The sequence below is a fragment of the Rhincodon typus genome, chromosome 7 (genome assembly GCF_021869965.1).
Source record: "Rhincodon typus isolate 14 chromosome 7, sRhiTyp1.1, whole genome shotgun sequence".
Lineage (NCBI taxonomy): Eukaryota > Metazoa > Chordata > Chondrichthyes > Orectolobiformes > Rhincodontidae > Rhincodon > Rhincodon typus.
In genome coordinates, this window is record NC_063338.1 from 65,586,376 (window position 1) to 65,596,380 (window position 10,005).

At 41.0% G+C, this 10,005-nt stretch overlaps 1 protein-coding gene across 1 annotated transcript in view; it reads right to left on the minus strand.

Annotated features, from left to right (window-relative positions):
- Positions 1-10,005, minus strand: part of LOC125483491 (solute carrier family 35 member F5-like) — a 77,206-nt gene that overhangs the window by 61,496 nt on the left and 5,705 nt on the right. The gene's annotated exons all lie outside the window — the stretch shown is intronic.

The window sequence follows — 10,005 nt, forward strand, 5'->3', positions numbered from 1 at the left end:
CTGTTCCTCTGATGCTGCTTGGCCTGCTGTGTTCATCCAGCTCTACACGTTGTTTTCTCACATTCTCCAGCATCGGCAGTTCCTACTATCTCTGTAAAAATTTTAAATATGGCTGTTTTGCCTCCTGTTGAACTCCTTCAGTACTAATTAAACCTTACCTTTGCGAGGAGATAACATACTGACTACGAAGTGTACCTGTCAATTACTTTTTATTCTATGTAGATATCCATATTGTTACTTCAACTGTATTGCTGGTGAGTGCAGACTATCCTTGTACACCTCTCCAGAAGGACCAGCCCTTTTCTCTTACACCAAACAATGATCACTTGTTCACTCCCCATTGGTCATACTCTTCGTCTACTGTTACTAAGTTGCTTTGTTTTGATGCAATCCCAGATCGCCATTTCCTATGATGTGGAGGTGCTGGTGTTGGACTTGGGTGGGCAAGTTCATAAGTCACATGACATCAGGTTATTGTCCAACAGATTTATTTGAAATCACAAGCTTTTGGAGTGCCTTGAAGGAGGAGCGCTCTGAAAGCTTGTGATTTCAAATAAATCTGTTGGACTATAACCTGGTGTCGTGTGACGTCTAGCTCCTATGATCTTTATACCCTTTTTGCCAAGGTAAGTATTTACTTTTCAGTGGCTACAGTTGCCATATCAAAATTCACCTTAAGCGACAATTGTTCAATGAGGCATCTAATGCTTTGTTCAAACCACGTTGTTGAATCCTATCTTGACAAATTCTATGTTTCTTGACCTTTATTTTCAACAAAACTTGCCTTTAGAAATATGGAATTGCACAGTCTCAAAGAAGGACATTTCCCCACCAAAACACTTTGAGGCATTCCTAGAGATTAGGTCGTAGACAATAAGGACCTACAGAGGAATAGTGTTCCCAAAAGGTTGGAGGAAGGAAGTTCCTTCTGAAACCAACAGATAGGCTGAAAATGCCTGAGGAGGTGAGCAACAGAGTGTGATCACTTGCAGGGCTGAGAAGGCTAGATAATCAGGACAAATTAGTCAAGGGCATCCCACTTGCAAGTGCAAAGCTCCTCACTCTGATTTCAGCAACATTCTCCTGCAGAGCTCTGTTCAGCCCAATATACGTGTAGACTTACTCTTTCATCCTATCACGTCACTACACTCAATCCAATCAGTAACCACTGACAGGCAACCTCATCTTCTTGCAATCTCACATCAAACCCTCATATAATCCTTTACAAATATTGTTATTCTATTCTCCAAAGACATTCTACTCCTGACACTTCAAACACTTCTTTTTCTCATTGTAAGAGAGCGCAAAGGACACCAGGGAGTGGCAGAGATTAAGGACTGGACCTCCAGTGATAATCACCTGGCTACTGTGGAAGGCAAAGCACTGGATAAACCAAATACTCAGAATGAATGGCCTTGAGAAATGGAAAGATTGGGATTTCATGAATAACTGATCTAGAATTAAATATCACCATCACATAGCACTCAACACTTACTCATTTTGAATTGATATCAGCAGCCAGTGAAATATGATTACATTTATGTCTTTGCTGACTTGGAATCCTTTTACCTGGTCAGTTCGAAAACATGCCTATTATCCTTCACAAGTCCTTTAGGTGTCATTCAAATACTGGTGCCAAAGGAGGAGAAAATGGTTGTGCATTCTGATGAAGCACCAAAATAAAATTCATAAGTATCCTCCACCAATCCATGTGCAAGCACCTTGTAGGCTCTCATGAAAGGTCATTGGGTTGTCACAAGGTGAGTCACACATTGCAAATGAGCAGGAGCAGCTGTTTGAGTCAAGGATGGTGGTGAAAAGACCCTGTTGGCTTTGAGCTCTGCTTAGATGGATGTGGTTGCAATAGACAACCTCAGTGGTTATCCATGAAGAGGATTATTCAGGAGAAATCGAAGACACTGTTTGAGGTATTGTCAATCCAGAGACATTGCATACTGTTAGAGATTGGATGGATCACTCTTTAACATGAATGTCCTGTGTCTCAGTCTTTTGCACTGGCATTTCAATCTGTGGCTAGAGTGACTATCAGCTTGGAGTATCACATGTGGCAGTAAATCAAAGAAATGCAGAATAATAACCTGCACATTCAGTCTTCACAATTAATCACTGGATGGTACTCAGTCATGTCCAGACACCTCAGCCTCTGTCAGAATTAGGCATAGTGCCCCCTCCAGCCTAGAGTTTGTGTTCATCTTCTCTGTAATGTGGAACAACAAGGAGTTGAAAAGTCGTGTGTTGTTCTTCTTAGTATAATTCAGCTGCTGTTGGAGCTGCTCCTCTTGTTCCTCATCTGCAGTTCCAGTGAGTCCAAGTAACTCCCATGCTTCAGAGAAAGCTGACAGCAGGGAGGTCCAGATTAAAGTCAGAAATATCCAAAAGTAATGATCTGAGGTTTTTTGGAATTCATCCCTAAAGCAGTGGAAACATAGACACAGAACAAGTCCTGCGAACAAACATCTTTCTCCTAAAAAGGAATAACTGTCAGAATTCTCTACTTAAAGGCCTGTCAATTGTTCAGCCTTGTCAAGAGAGATAGAAAGAACTGCCGATGCTGGAGTCAGAGATAACACAGTGTGGAGCTGGAGGAACACAGCAGGCCAGGCAGCATCAGAGGAGCAGAAGTTTTGGGTCGGGACCCTTCTTCAGAAATTGCGGTTGGGGGTTGACGTGGGGGGAGCTCAGAAATAAATAGAGAGAAGAGGGGTGGGTCTGGGTAAGGTAGGTGGGATGGTGATAGGTTAGTGCAGGTAGGGAGTGGTAGGGATTGGTCAGTGAAGTTGGAGGAACGGGTAGGTGGGAGAAAAGATGGACAGGTTGTGTCAGGTCAAGGAGGCGGGGATGAGAGGGAGGGTTGGTCATGGGATGAGGCTGGGAGTGAGGAGATTTTGAAACTGGTAAAATCCACATTTAGGCCATTGGGGTGTAGGCTCCCAAGGTGGAATATGAGGTGATGCTCCTCCAGTTTGTGGGTGGCATCATTGAGACACTGGAGGAGGCCCTAGATTGGCATATCACTCAGGGAGTGGGAGGGGGAGTTGAAATAGTTTGCAATGAGAAGGTGTTGTTTGTGCTCTACAAAGCGGTCTCCGAGCCTCTGCTTGGTCTCACCAATGTAGAGGAGGCCACATTGGGAACAGCGGATGCAATAGACCACATTGACAATGTGCTGGTGAACCTCTGTCTAATGTGGAAGGTTTGTTTTGTGCCTTGAATGGAGGTGAGAGGGGTGGTGTCGGGGCAGGTATAGCATTTCCTGCGGTTGCAGGGAAAGGTGCCGGGGGTGGTGGGGCTTGTGGGAGTGTGGAATGGACGAGAACGTTGCGGAGAGAGCGGTTCCTACGAAATGCAGATAGGGGCGGGGAGGGAAATATCTCTTTGGTTGTGGAGTCAGATTGTAGGTGGCGGAAGTGGTGGAGAATAATACATTGGATACAAAGGTTAGTGGGGTGATATGTGAGGACAGGGAGATTCTGTCTTTGTTTTTGTTGGGGGGAGGGGATATGAGGGCAGAGGTGTGGGAAATGCAAGAGATGCAGTTGAGAGCATTTTTGACCACTGAAGGGGGAAAGTTGTAAAAGGAGGACATCTGGGATGTTTGGGAGTGGAATGCCCCATCTTGGGAGCAGATGCAGCGGAGGAGGAGGAATTGGGAGTAGGGAATTGCATTCTTGGAGGGAGGTGGGTGATAGGGGGTGTAGTCTAGGTAGCTATGGGAGTCGGAGGGCTTGAAATAGATGTCGGTTTCAAGGCGGTGACCAGAGATGGAGAGGTACAGGAAGGAGAGGGAGGTATCAGAAATGGTCCAGGTGAATTTGAGGTTGGGGTGAAAGGTGTTAGTAAAGTTCATGAACTGTTCAAGTTCTTTGTGGAAGTACAGTCATTAATGTAGCAGAGGAAGAGGTGGGGAATAGCGCCAGTGTAGCAACGCAAGGGGGGATTTCCACATATCCTGCAAGGAAGCAGGCATAGCTTGGGCACATGCAGGTTCCCATGGCCACCCCCTTAGTCTGTAGGAAGTTGGAGGAGTTAAAGGAGAAGTTGTTAAGGGTGAGGACGAGTTCAGTTAAGGGGATGAGGGTATTGGTGGAGGGGGACGGTTTGGGACTGCGGGAGAGAAAGAAGCTGAGGACTTTTGGGCCATCTGGGTGGGGAATATAAGTGTAACAGGGATTGGATGTCCATACTGAAGATGAGGTGTTGGGGGCCAGGGAATTGGAAGTCTTGGAGGAGGTGGAGGTCGTGGGTGGTGTCCCAGGTGTAAATGAAGAGTTCCTGGACCAGGGGGGAGAAAACTGAGTCAAGATAAGCAGAGATAAGTTCAGTGGGGCAGGAGCAGGCAGAGACAATGGGTCGGCCGGGACAGTCAGGTTTGTGGATATTGGGAAGGGGATAGAAATGGGTGGTGCAGGGTTGGGGAACGATGAGGTTGGAGGCTATGATTGGGAGGTCACCTGAGGTAATGAGATTCTGAATGGTTTGAGAGATGATGTTTCAGTGATCAGGGGTGTGGTAATGATCGAGGGGGCGGTAGGGGGAGATGTCAGAGAGTTGGCGCTGGGCTTCGGCTGTGTAAAGGTCAGTGCACTGTACTACAACTGTGTCTCCTTTATCTGCGGGTCTGATGGTGAGGTTAGGGTTGGAGCGGAGGGCTGCACGTTCCATGGGGGAGAGGTTGGAATGAGTGAGAGGAGTGGAGAGGTTGAGGCAATCAATATCACGACAGCAGTTGGAAATGAAGAGGTCGAGGGAGGGTAGGAGGCCTTGTCAATGTTTGTTTTTCTCTTGCTTTGTTCAAACTTTTGAGTTTTCAACCAATATGAGAAATCAATGTGCAGGCAGTAATACCAAAGTCCAAAATTTAATATGCAGTCAATTGCCTTTTAACCCAATCACAGAACCACCTGTCTGTTGGGGTTTCCAACGAGCGACAAATGTCGCGTGTTAAAAACAGAAGCTGATGGGTTCTGGCAAGTTTCCTAAAACAGAACCATCTTTCATTTCTTTAATCTGCCATATTCACTAACTGCAAGTTAAAATCGAGCTGCAAAACAGGGAAATGAAGAAGATGGAAAGAAAGAAAAGCAAGACTTATATTATCTACTATTTTTCATGACAACCAGATATTTCAAAGTTCTTTACAGCTAATAGTGCACTTTTGCAATTTACTCACTGTTTTAATATAAGAGATTGATTTGAGAGAGAAAACAAAAAGAAGGAAAAGAGAAAAAAAGAAAAAAAATCAAGTTTAAAGTTTTAACTTTATGGAATCTCCAACAATAAATGCATGAATTAATGAAATTTCCCATTTGTAGCTGAAATTTTTAATTGACAGAGAATAAGTATCTCATTACTAAAATTGTATTTTGACTTTCTTTGTGGCAACTTTAATCTATTTCATGGCATTCAATGCATTTTTATGATGAGCCAGTCAATGAATTGGAGCAGCATAAACTCAGACAGCAATTTTTGGATATTTGTACTTAATTGTACATCTGCCCTTCGTCTGATTGGTGCACCATTTATGCCTAAATAACAGTGGGCATTATTAGCCTCATTGTTACTTTTGACAGCAAACTTGGGCCCATTACGTCCTCTAAAGGCGTGTGCAAGAAAACATTCTAGCTCAAAAGTAGCATGTTTACTTTGGCATCATGAGAAAACTTGGGACCAATGTCTAATTGTGTAACAAACTTGTAACTTTACAAGTTTATATTGTGTTTCTTTAGGGAAATACTGATGCATTTTAAATAAGAAGCATTCTGAATAATCCGGAATCAAACTGTGATTCATCCACTGTACTTGCAAGTGTGTATTCTGAAGGTACACACAGAGACTGGTGGGTGTTATAGAATATGAATATTTATCTATTTTTAAGCAGCTGGTGGAAATGATTGGATTTATTTTACATTTATGCAGTAACTTTACCAAAGGCAAAACTCTGAAAGGCAGCTGTGAAAATACAAGATTACATAAAATGTGACTTCAGGAAATCTGATTTGTTTTGATGATTCTGCCAAGCTTTTAATTGCAGTTTCTGCTTTGTTGCTGCATTTTAAATAGTGTGTATATAGATAGATAGGATATAGACAAGAAGTGAGTGCAATGGTTGATGTGTGGTTGATGTCTTGATAAGACAGAATAAAGAATACAACATTAATGTTAATATCCAACTTAAATTGTTGAAATGAATAAAGTATTCAGGAAGTATGAAAGAATTGCTTAAGGCCTATAACAACAAAGCATTTGAAACTAAATATTTAATGGTATCTTCCTACTTGTGGAAAGATATTGTATTGAAGTCTACATATTTTTGACATGAAAGTCAAATTTCTTGCCAAAATTAGGTCCTCATGGTCATTTTCTACCACAATAGGCGTCACCAATAATATAGAATTTACAAGTTTATTGGTGATACATACCTTGCCTGCACTCTGAAGTTTTCTTCAGCTGGAAAATCAAAAGAGTAAGTCTCATAGCCCTTATAACTGTGTTATTTTTAAAAAAAGCTCTGCAAAAATTTCATTTCTAATTTGGTAAAGAGTTATCCTGCAGAGCACTGAACTTTATGTTGTTCCTAGAATATATTGTACAGTTTCCTCTAACATTTGTTCATTTTTAATCATGTAACTAGATGATCTCGTGTGGTGTCGTACAATGGAGGCAAGACTCTGGCAATCTTCAGAAGATGACTGAAAACAGGACATAACTGGACTAGGCAGAAACATAGTGCAATGTCCATTTTAAAGTTGTACATTTTTGTACATAAGTCAATCTTTGATTTGTAGTTCATTGACATAAAAGTGATTTGGAAATATGTTTTTTAAAAGTACAGAATATGTTTCTAATTATATCAGTTACACAGTGTTTTTTTCTTCATTCATTAACGGGCTGAGGATGTTGGTGGCTAGGCAGCATTTATTGTCCATCCCTAATTGCCCAGAGGGCATTTCACAGTCAACCACATTGCTGTGGGTCTGGAGTCACATGTAGGCCAGACCAGGTGAGGATAGCAGTTCCTTCCCTAAAGGGCATTAGTGAACCAGGTGAGTTTTTCCGTCAATCAACAGTGGATTCATGGCCATCATTTGATTCTTAATTCCAGATATTTTTATTGAATTCAAATTCTACCATCTGCCGTGGTGGGATTCAAATCCAGGTCCCCAGCGATAATACCACTAGGCCACTGGATCCCCTCCCCTTGTGGTAGATATAAAATATAAACCACACTTAAGTAAACCGCAAAGGCATTTCAATAAATGTGGTACAAATAGATTAAACAAGAAAAAGTTTAGATTTAGGTTGAAAAACCTTGCCATTATAAATTCATTATGAATTACTAAGTCCATTCTTGACAATATAGCAAATTCACTAGGATCTAAAAAAAGCTTTGTTGAAGAGACTTAAATTTGCATATAATGGCCAGGTCACATTATTTTGAAATATTCTATGGAAGTTATTTTTAGTTCTTTTAATGAACAGCTTTATTCTCTCTGCAAGTTCTTTGTTGACTTTCACTTCATTTTTCTGTATTACTCCCACTTTGGCCTACCTCTTTATCCCCATTTTTAATTCGAGGTGAGAAATGAACAGGTAAATGATCCTGAGCTTAGAAGTGTTTAGCAAGAGAGATTTTAACTACCAGAAACCATCTGAAATCTGTGTCTTGAAACCAAGCAGAATTTGGAACCTTGTCAGTAAGCAGGAGCAAGAAGCCACTACTGGGACAGCAGGAAGCATTGGAATCGGGTATGTTTAGAGATAGGACTTTAGTACAGCCTTTCGTTAGGGACCAAAGACTCGGGCAGGGGATAGCTAACTTTTCTTTGTAGGGATTCTGACCTTTCCAAAATTCCTCAGGTATGGAGAAAGTTCCATTCAATTAGAAAGTAATAAATGTAGCTCTTTAATTCAAAAAGGGAGAGAGGCCGAAAGCAGGAAAATACAAACTGATTAGCTTAACATCTGTCATAGGATAAGTGTTGAAAGTGATTATTAAAAGCATTACAGCAGGACATGTAGAAAACATCAAGGTAATCAAGTCAAGACAGCAAGATTTTGTGAAAAGGAATTATGTTAAAACAATTCATTGGAGTTCTTTGTGGAAGTAAAATGTGACACGAACAAGCAGGAATGGGGGGTGTGGTGTACTTCTTGAAGCCAGTTGGTAAGGTGCCACATTTAAGGTGATGGCTGAAAATAAAAGCTCATGGTGGAAGGGTAACATATTGGCATATATAGAAGATTAGCTAGCTAACAGGAAACAGAGAGTAAGCATAATGAGTAATTTTCTGCTAAGGAGGTTATAGTGAATGGTGTGCCACAGGGATCAGTGCTGGGCCCTCAATTTTATATGATTTATACAAATAACTTGGATGAAGGGACCAGAGATGTGGTTGCCAAATTTGGTGATGACACAGATGTAAGAAAGTAAATTGTGATGAGAACCTGGGAGGCTATAAAAGATTACAGATAGGTTAAGTGAGTCGACAGCGATGTGGCAAATGCGTTGTCGATGACCATAAAACCATAAGACACAATAGCTGAAGTAGGCTATTTGGCCCATCCAGTGTGCACTGTCATTCAATTAGATCATGATTGACTTGATAATCTTAAATTCCACTTTCCTGCCTTTTCCCTATACCATTTGATTCCCTAACTGATTAAAAATCTGTCTTACTCAGCCTTGAATATGTTTAATGATCCAAACTCACTAACTTTCTGCAGCAAAGAATTCCACAGATACTCTATTCCTTCTGAAAGAAAAGCCAACGGGACATTTGCTTTCCCTATTACCTGCTGAACTTGAATGTTAGCTTTTTGTAATTCATGAAACCTCTCTGTTCTGCAGCTTTCTACAGTCTCTCTCCATTTCAATAATATTAAGGACTTCCAATTCACCTATAGTACAATAAAGGATCATCTTTGAAACATCCTATGGTGTCAAACCTGTCCAGTAAAGTTGTTGTAAATTCTGGACTGACTTGATGTGAGTATTCTTGTTTTCTTCTGCCGGAATAGCTAACTTGGTGATCTCCTGGTTAATCATATTGTTGGAAGCAATATAAACTAATAGTCTTGCCAGATTCAAAACGCAAAAAGCGTGTTCATCCTTTTGGTTGGAATAACTTTGGAATCCTCTAGCACAGAGGGCTGTGGAAGCTGAGTCTTTAAGAATGCTTAGGGTGGAGACAGATGGATTTCTGATTTACCAATAGCATACAGGTATAGGGGGTGTATAAAACACATCGAAATGTTAAATCAGCCATGATCATATTGAATGGCGGTCCAGGGTCAAGAGGCAGAATGGTCAACTCCTGTTCCTGCATACACTTTGCACAGAACTTGGAACTCAGGGCAATTTTTGATTCATGCGATAGACGATACTTGTCTCACAAATTGCTTGCTTTTTGTGTCCTGGAACAATATCAATATAGTTTCTGTACCTAATGCTTGCAGATACTGCTATCTGGTTACAACGGCTTATTATTTTATGCCACCTGTTAGCAGTGAATCAGTTTTCTGACCTTTCATTTTTTTCCCCAAGAGATCTTTTTGGAATACTTCAATAAAATCTAAAATCTGCTCTTACATGCAGCTGATCTCAAATGTTCCATAACTTTGCAGGATCCTTCTAATCCTTCTAAGATAAACATGAGCTATTAACTCTATGTAAGACATCGTTACCAGCTGTTGTGAATATTTTCACGGATTGCTTCGCCAGTTCTGCAACTTCTTTGTCTATGAAGCATAGCTTTATCCTTTGTTGAAAACACTTGATCTCAGATGGGAAATTCAATACTTTCCAGTTTGTGCTAAAGAATTTGGTATTCATCCTTCCTTGTTTTCACCACAGTGTTTATTGTTTGTTTTCTATCTTATGGCTTCAAACTTCTTTTAGGGATTAATCTGTTGGCTCTGCATTGTTCCTGAATACAGCCTCCTTTTTTTATTAGAGACAACAAGGTGCAGAGCTGGATGATCACA